This window comes from Piliocolobus tephrosceles, chromosome 7 (genome assembly GCF_002776525.5).
Source record: "Piliocolobus tephrosceles isolate RC106 chromosome 7, ASM277652v3, whole genome shotgun sequence".
Lineage (NCBI taxonomy): Eukaryota > Metazoa > Chordata > Mammalia > Primates > Cercopithecidae > Piliocolobus > Piliocolobus tephrosceles.
The window spans coordinates 23,080,652-23,088,953 of record NC_045440.1 but is presented as its reverse complement, the minus strand read 5'-3'; the positions used below and the strand labels follow the sequence as shown (position 1 = coordinate 23,088,953).

Sequence of the window (8,302 nt, the reverse complement as noted above, 5' to 3'; positions counted from 1 at the left end):
GGCCTCCCAAAGTGCTGGGATTACAGGCTTGAGCCACCGCGCCCGGCCTGTCCTTACTGTTGTCCACTGAAAGGTTAAATAACAGCTACTATAACTTAAAGAATTTTAAAGTTCTTTTTATTTTGAGCCAAGTTGGAGTACTAATAGCCCAGGAAACACAGACTCAGCACAAACCAAGAATGTGTCCTGAAGTGACCTGCACAACACACAATATTTTTTAAATTTTAATTTTTTTTAACATGGGGTCTCTCTCGGTTGCTCAGGTTGGAGTTCACTGATACAATCATAGCTTGCTGCAGCCTCAGCCTCCTAGGCTCAAACAATCCCCTCATCTCAGCCTCCTGAGTAGCTAGGGCTACAGGTGTGCACCACCATGCCTGGCTTTTTTTTTTTTCTTTTGGGTACATTTTTTTGTAGAGATGCGGGTCTCACTTTGCTGCCCAGGCTGGTCTCCAACTGCTGGCCTCAAGCAATCCCCCTGCTTTGGCCTTCCAAAGTGCTGGGATTAGAAGCATGAACCGCTGTGTCTAGCCACAGGATGTGGTCTTTATACGTTTTGTTCATAGAAAATAGAAGAATGGGGGTAGTGAAGTAAAGGTGATATTTTCATAATTTTGATTGGTGCACAGTGACGTTAGATATAAGACAAAACAAATACATGGTTAGCACATATAAGATAAAAGGTTAATGAGCATGTAGATGTGTTAGGGTCTAGAGAGGGATGATTGATTTTATCTTGCCTTTATGTTCTATCTAATGAACAAAAGTATAATCAATACCTATCGATAAAATATTTGACAGACTCTAGCTTTGCAGATGAGAGTTCAGATTTAATTTATAGGCCTAGTTTTTATTACCCATATGTCTCACCTATAGCCATCTTGGGTCACTTTATTTTATTTATTTAACATTTTATTCTAATTTTCCTTTTCTTGACACTGTTGCTAATCTGTGGATGACATTGGGCAGGTTCCTTATCCCCTACATTAGTTATCTCTCTAGTAGTTATCTACTGCTGTGTGGCAAATTACCTCCAAATTTAGCAGCTTAAAACAATAAAGGCTTATTATCTCAGATTCTTTCATTTTATTTCCTTTTTAACAAATAGGATTTGCACCAGGATCACGTAATTTCTAAGGGTTAGGAATCTGGAAGCTGCTTAGCTGAGTGATTTCAGCTCAGGGTCTGTTCTTGCTCTTCCCACTGGCCTGCTTACAATTCCCATCACCAGCCACTACTTTTAATAAGGACATTGACACTACCGGAAAATAAAATACTTTTGGAAGAGATATTTGGAAGAAGAAAAGGTAATGCAATGTACGATTGCAGCTCCTAGCGCTCCCCTTCAAACCAGCTGAACACGTTTTGGCTCCTTCACACAGGTGAGAGGCCACGTGGTAAATGCAAAGTGCCTGGCGTGTAAAGTAGCAGAACGCTGCTTTAAAACGCCAGCTTCCCCAGGTACACTGTGAGCCTGGCCAAGTTCCCTGACATCTCTGAACCTCTGTTCCTTATTCGTTACCTGAGGGGAAATCGTGTTGACCTCATAGGGTTGTTGTGAGAATTGAATGAGGTAATCCCTTAAAATGTATGTGTAAGTATTTTATTTTATATTTGAGGGGTACACATGCATTTTTGTTACAAGGGTATATTGCTTGATGCTGAGGTTTGGGCTTCAGTTGATCCCCAGTGAAGACAGTACCCAATAGGAAGTTTTCCAATGCTTGCTTCCCTTCCTCTCTCTTCCCTTTTGGAGTCCCCAGTGTCTATTGTTCCTGTGAATGAGATAATTTTTTTTTTTTTTTAAATATGGCCTCTCGCTGTGTCACCCAGGCTGGAGTACGGTAGCACTATCATAGCTCACTGCAGCCTTGAACTCCTGAACTAAAGCAATTCTCCTGTGCCAGCCTCCCAAAGTGCTAGGATTACAGGTATTAGCCACCACACCCAGTTAATTAATTTTTTTTTTTTTTTTTTTTTTAGAGACGGGGTTTCACTATGTTGCCCAAGTTGGTCTGGAACTCCAGGACTCACACAATCTTCTAGCCTCGGCCTCCTAAGGTGCTGGGATTACAGGTGTGAGCCACCGTGCCTGGTCGAATGAGGTAATTCTTGACAAAATAAATACGTAGCTAGCACATCTTAACATGCTTTTCTTGCTGTACTTTCTCTGTAGCAAGTGCTTGCTGTGCATTACCTTTCTTGTCCCCTTCGCCCCTTGGTAATGGAGCCTGGAGAGAATTTACTTGGGAACTCAAGTATGTCAGCAAAGGAGACACAATTCATGAGGGTACTAAGCACACCGTTTGCGTGATTTTTTTTTTTTTCCAAAACAATATCATTAGATCTTCACATGTAGAGCTGGGAGATAACGTAGTTCCTCTGACAGATGTTAGACTAGGATCCCAAATGACCTCGTATGGTGTGCCAGTGTCTTCTTCATTTGCTCCAAGGACACAGCGTGAATAGGATAGGTCTTGCCATCAGCAAGGGTCCTCTCCTAGTTTTTCCCTTGCATTTCAGATGCTTGGCACCTGTAACCAGATTTTCCCAGCACTGAGAGTCAGTGTGTCTTGATGGAATGAGCACTGGTTTGGGATCAGAAGGTCTGTGTTGGTATTATGCCCCTGCCGCTTAGTTGATGTGTGTTTGGATGAGTCACCTCTCTGAACATGTCTTTATCTATAAAATAGGCATCCTAATAATGTTTCCTAAACACTTTTTTTCTGACAAGGTTTTATGAGAACCAAAAGAAATAAGGAAAGGCAAAGCTTTGTAAATCGGAGATGCCTCACCAGCGCTATCATTCCTGTGACTTCCGATCACCAAGGACAAGGGACCAGCTTTTAGTACACAGAGCCTGGGATGGTGGAATGCGAGACATTTCACAGTCCATTGGGGGTGATCTATGGCAGATGGTGTTCCTGGCACCTTTTTCAAATTGGCTTTACTGATCTAATCACATTATGGAGGGAGCCACTTGCTCAGCCAAAAAGGCAACATTAATACTCAGGACAGTGCTCACTCTGTTACAGGCTTAAGCATGCTTAGCAATTATAGCTGTTACTTACTGAGTCTTTCAAATGTGGCAGACATGGTGCCAAGCACTTGACATGCATTATTTCATAGCCAGGACTGCCGTGTGAACAAATCCAGTGTATGTGAAGGTTCTCTGGAGTTGTGCAGTGCCCAGTATGCTTCACTGTTCATGGAAGTCCTGCTCACAGAAACCCTATGAAGTATATTTGCATGGGCTTTTTGAGTTCTTGGTTATTTTAATTTATGGAAGAGAAAATATGAGATTTGGAGTAATTAACATTTTCAAGCCATAATACCAATGGGTACTAGAGTCAGAATTCTAAAGCTTCTGCTTTTATTAGTGTGCTATATATTATTTCATGGGTTTAATGAAATTGGCAATGTCTTTGAGCCAAAGACCATGAGGAGCGCATCTGTAGTTGAACAAGTTGGGCTTATTACTCCTTGCAGTGAGGAAGAACACACACCACGAAGAATTAATCTAAGATCTGGGCTTGGGTTAGGTGATCTTGGGGAAGGCTTAAGGAAGCAGAGCTTTTCTTTGAATTTGATGCTGCTAGGAAGAAGAGACTGGGTATTTTAATAACTTGTCTAGGCAGGGCAGACTGCTAAATAGCTAAAACTGTTACTGGCAAAGAACCAATAGTCATGTTAACTAAGAGAAGGGGATGTTTGGTATTTTGTGTCTTGGAAAATGTCCGTTAAGTGTCTGTTTAAACACGATTACAAGGGATCTTGTTTTTGTCTTGATCCATTGTGGTGGCAGAGTGGCCTTGTCTGATGTTCATGTTCTAAGAAATTGTGTGTTTGAAAGGAGAATGCTAATGGCTAGCTGTATCAGGCTAGCCCCTGATGGTTTTCTCTTTCTCAGGATAAAAGGACTGGAGGGCACTGGGGTATACACCTGTTAAGTGCATTCAGCTGTGTAGCATAACAGTGGTGCTCACCATTCTGTGATGAAAGAGGCAGAAGGCAATAGAATATGCAGATGCCATGTGGAGTCATCACATTTTACTAAATAAGAACTACTAAATGAGAATGAGAAATAGCTGGTTGTAGGAATGTTAAAAAATCTGCTTCCCAGGTTCAAGCAATTCTCCTGCCTCAGCCTCCGGAGTAGCTGGGACTACAGGCGTGTGCCACTACTTCTGGCTAATTTTTGTATTTTTAGTAGAGACGGGGTTTCACCATGTTGTCCAGGCTGATCTTAAACTCCTGACCTTGTGATCTGCCCGCTTCCGGCCTCCCAAAGTGCTGGGATTACAGGTATGAGCTACCACACCTGGCTAAAAAAAAGTGTTTTTTTTTTTTTTTTTTTTACAGCTTAGTATAACTGATACTTTTTCTCAAAGCACGATTGTCTGGTCCAGATGGCAGTTCCTACATTAAGGTGCTATTTAATATTTCTTGAATGACTGAAGTCAGCCTTGATGAGTGAAGACAGTATAATATGGTGGTAAACATATATGTTAGGCAATGAAGACAAGGGATTGAGATCCATCCATGACGTAAGGAGCTTCTGCAGATGAAGAAAACGTATAGAATTCTGTAGCAACTAGAGTTTAGAAGGTCAAGTGTCTATGACACAAACATACAGAGAGGTTGACGGAATGAGAACTGTTAAGAAAAGATGCACATTCTTGTGATGCGTAAGGAGAGACAATGATTTTCACGGCAAAATCATCATGAAAGATAAAATATAAGTTGAAAAAATGTAAGGCATCTGAGCAAGGAGCTACCCTGTTGCTGCAGGGGTTGGGGATGAGATAGTGAGAAATTCAGCTTTTAGTTTATTTTTAGAGATGATGTGCCCAATAAACCATGGGCTTAAGTTTTCTGTGGCTTCAAGACAGTTTGTCTTAGGGAAGTGAAGGCAGGTGAACATCAGCCATAAAATAAATTAAGTGAATTAAATAAAGTTCCCAAGTGCTTCTAAATGTGGCAGCCAGACAGGGATATATTTAGCTAGGGCCACACTCTGAAACAGTTGTCTGGTCTGCCCACTGTGAACACCAAATCCTTACCGCAATTGTCAGCAGTCACCTCGATCTAAAATATAATTATAACAATATTTAAAGTTTTTTTAAACTTGGAACTTTAGAAATATGACAAAAGATTTCACAGAATAAGTTAAATGAAGGGTGGTTCAGACTGGGAGAAGATGTTTGCGATGTTTAAAACTGACAAAGAATATAAAAATTCTAGATAAATCAGCAAAAAAGACACAGAAACTTCTTTAAAAACGGACAATTCAAGAAGACCAGGAATTTCAAAGAAGAATAAATGTTAATTTGCTAACAAGTATAGAAAGATCTACTTCCTTTGTAATCAGTTTATAGCAAACTGAAATGGTAAAATACTATTCAGCATATATAAGTTAGGCAAAAATGGACAAATTGCACAATACAAAGAATGGATAAGGATGTAGGGAAACAGGCACCACTCCTGGTTGGACTGGATAAGCGTATCCATTAGTAGGAATTGGTACAGTCATTTCCAAGGTGCTTGGGGCAGAACTTACTGAAGGTAAGTTAACATTTACTTTAAGATCCAGAAATCTCACTTCTGGGTATTTGCTGCAGAGAACTCACAAGTTTCTATATGTGAATCCATGTAATACTGTTTATGTAGGTGGGTCAACCTAATCATCCGTCACTAGTGATATGGTTTGACTTTGTGTCCCTAATGACACCTTAAATTGTACTAATCCCTGTGTCTCAAGGGAGGGACCTGGTGGGAGGCAATTGAATTGTGGGGAAGGGTTTTTTCCATGTTCTTCTCATGATAGTGAATAAGTCTCATGAGATCTGATGGTTTTATAAAGGGGAGTTCTCCTGCACATGCTCTCTCTGGCCTGCTGCCATGTAAGACATGACTTTGCTCTTTCTTCATTTTCTACCATGATGGTGAGGACTCCCCAGCCATGTGGAAGTTCATTAAAGAGGAGAATGCATTCTGTGGAATACAATGCAGCAATACTATAATATATACATGCATATACACATACATCTATCATGTAATAGTGTATACAGCTACATAGAGAAATGTTAATAGCATAGTACATAGTGAAAAAAGAAGAAAAAAAAGAAATAGTAAAAAGCAGCAGAAGAAACAAGGCATAATAACCTTTATTCAAATTGAACACAGATATACTTACAAAACTATTTTTACACTGATGCATATTTAAGAAGTATCAAATTCATTAAAGTGGGTGTCTATAGGAGAGGAGGAGGGTGATGAGAGCAGGGGTGGAGATGAAAGAGAAAAGTATAAAATGCAAGAAGACAAGGGCCTAGTGTAAACCAGTAGGTAAGTCAAGTGTCTACTCTGAGGTCCCTTATTCCTCAGTAAAAGGTGGCAGAAGCTGCTCATTGAAAATGAGGACTTTTGCACTATGAACAAGTTCCCACATTCCATTTATTCCATTGTCACTGTTAGCATGGGTCAATATTCAACAAGCAACATAAATGAATATATAACAAGCAGAATAACTTATCTTTAGGTTGTTAGTGAAGATGCTTCATCAGGTCTGACTCGGGCCCTGTTGGACACATTTCTCCACCTTTGTTGTCTATGTTCTGTTGATTTCTCCTCTGTGTTCTTGTGTTGGATCTATTCTGAACTTAGGATGGTTGTAGAGAATACTGAATGTCTGGTCCAAAATTTCTCACAGTTCAATCGTGATACAGTGTCTGTATTCACTCAATTTCAAAAGAGGCTTTCTTCTTCGAATATGCTCTACAGAATGTCTGACACTAGTTACTTACCATATGATAGGAAAAGGATCTGTTTTTCCTAGCACTTGGGGGTTCCCAGTTAACAGTGAGCAGCTGAAGCTATGGGAAGGTTGAGCTCTACATTTTTCTAGGAAGAGTGGCATCTAGATGGGTTTGAATGAATAGCTCTCCATTCATGTCAACTTATTTTCTACCGCATTTTATTCCTTGTGATTATTTGAAAATACTGCTTCTGTCTATAACATTTTGAGATTTTACTATTTAACATATTGCTTATTATCACTGACGTTATTCCTGCATATTCCACCTCTTGTATATTGTAAAACATTCTTGTCTTCTAGGTCTTCAGCCACCTGCAGAGAAGGGGATTCGTTAGAAAGTCTAGGCTTTTTTGGATTTGATTTTTAGTTTACCAACATGATCTTTTAGCATAAGTAAGGGTAGGTAGGGTAGTTTAGTGCGAAGAACACTAATTTTGTGATCTTAGCTTAATGAAAATCTTCCAGAGTACAGTTTACTTATTAATAAAATTAGAAAATAACATGTGGAGGAATTGAGTGAGGTAATGTGAACCATAGCTATTACAAAGTAGGCTCTGGATAAATAATAGTTCTGTTAGGGACCAAAAACATATATGATTTTCTATAATATTACTAAATCAGATCTATCTGTAGAGTGATACATTTCTTGAAAACACACAGAAAATACAATACCTGAGTCATTTTTTCTCACCCACTCTGCTGATGCATTTCTTTACGTGACTGTCTTTCTCAGCTCTGAGGAGGAGAAGGCCTATCATTACTGCAGGTGGTGATGATGTGTTGCTGCCTCAAGAAACAGCAGCACTTTTCACCCCCACCCTCAAATTGTCAAGTACATCAAACTTTAATAACTTCACTTCCTGGGAGAAGTTTCTTAGTTGTGGTGAAGGGGTTCGCCTGCTAGTAATCTCTCTTATTTCTTCAACTCCTAGGGTTGTTTTTCTACTTGCAATGAGGATAGGTTGACACTTGCCCTCCAGGAATGACTTTCAAGACTCTGCCATAGGATTAACCCGCCATGATCTGGAATGGACGGCAGCAAATATATCAATAATACAATGACTAACCAAAAACAACCACTGTTCTCTTAGTGAAGGGATGGATGGCAGGATTTCAATTTCGCTTGTCAAGAGGCCATTCATCTTGATAACCTCAGCTAGTAGATAAAAGGTATAACTTGCAACATGAAAATAATTCTCCCATTTCCCTCCTGTTTTTGTATTCTCCTTTTTTTTTTAGAGTTTATTTTCTTAAGAGGAGTTTTAGGTTCACAGCAACATTGAGCAGAAGGTGCAGAAAGTTCCTATATATCCCTTTTCCCACCCATACACAGGATCCCCCATTATCAACATCCTCCACCAGAGTTGTGCATTTGGTGAACCTTCCTTCACACATCATTGTCACCCAAAGTCCACAGTTTACATTGGATTTCATTTGTGATGTTGGACATTCTACCGGTTTGGACAAATGTATAAGTGTATCTCT

The 8,302-nt window shown here is 39.8% G+C and overlaps 1 long non-coding RNA gene across 1 annotated transcript; it reads right to left on the bottom strand.

The window, feature by feature from the left end:
- Positions 1-6,129: 6,129 nt before the first annotated feature.
- On the bottom strand, positions 6,130-7,840 carry LOC113224758. Its single transcript, XR_003309357.1, has 2 exons — positions 7,490-7,840; positions 6,130-7,129 (listed from the first exon to the last, which is right to left on the bottom strand). It is a non-coding gene; the product is annotated as an uncharacterized LOC113224758 (long non-coding RNA).
- Positions 7,841-8,302: the final 462 nt, after the last annotated feature.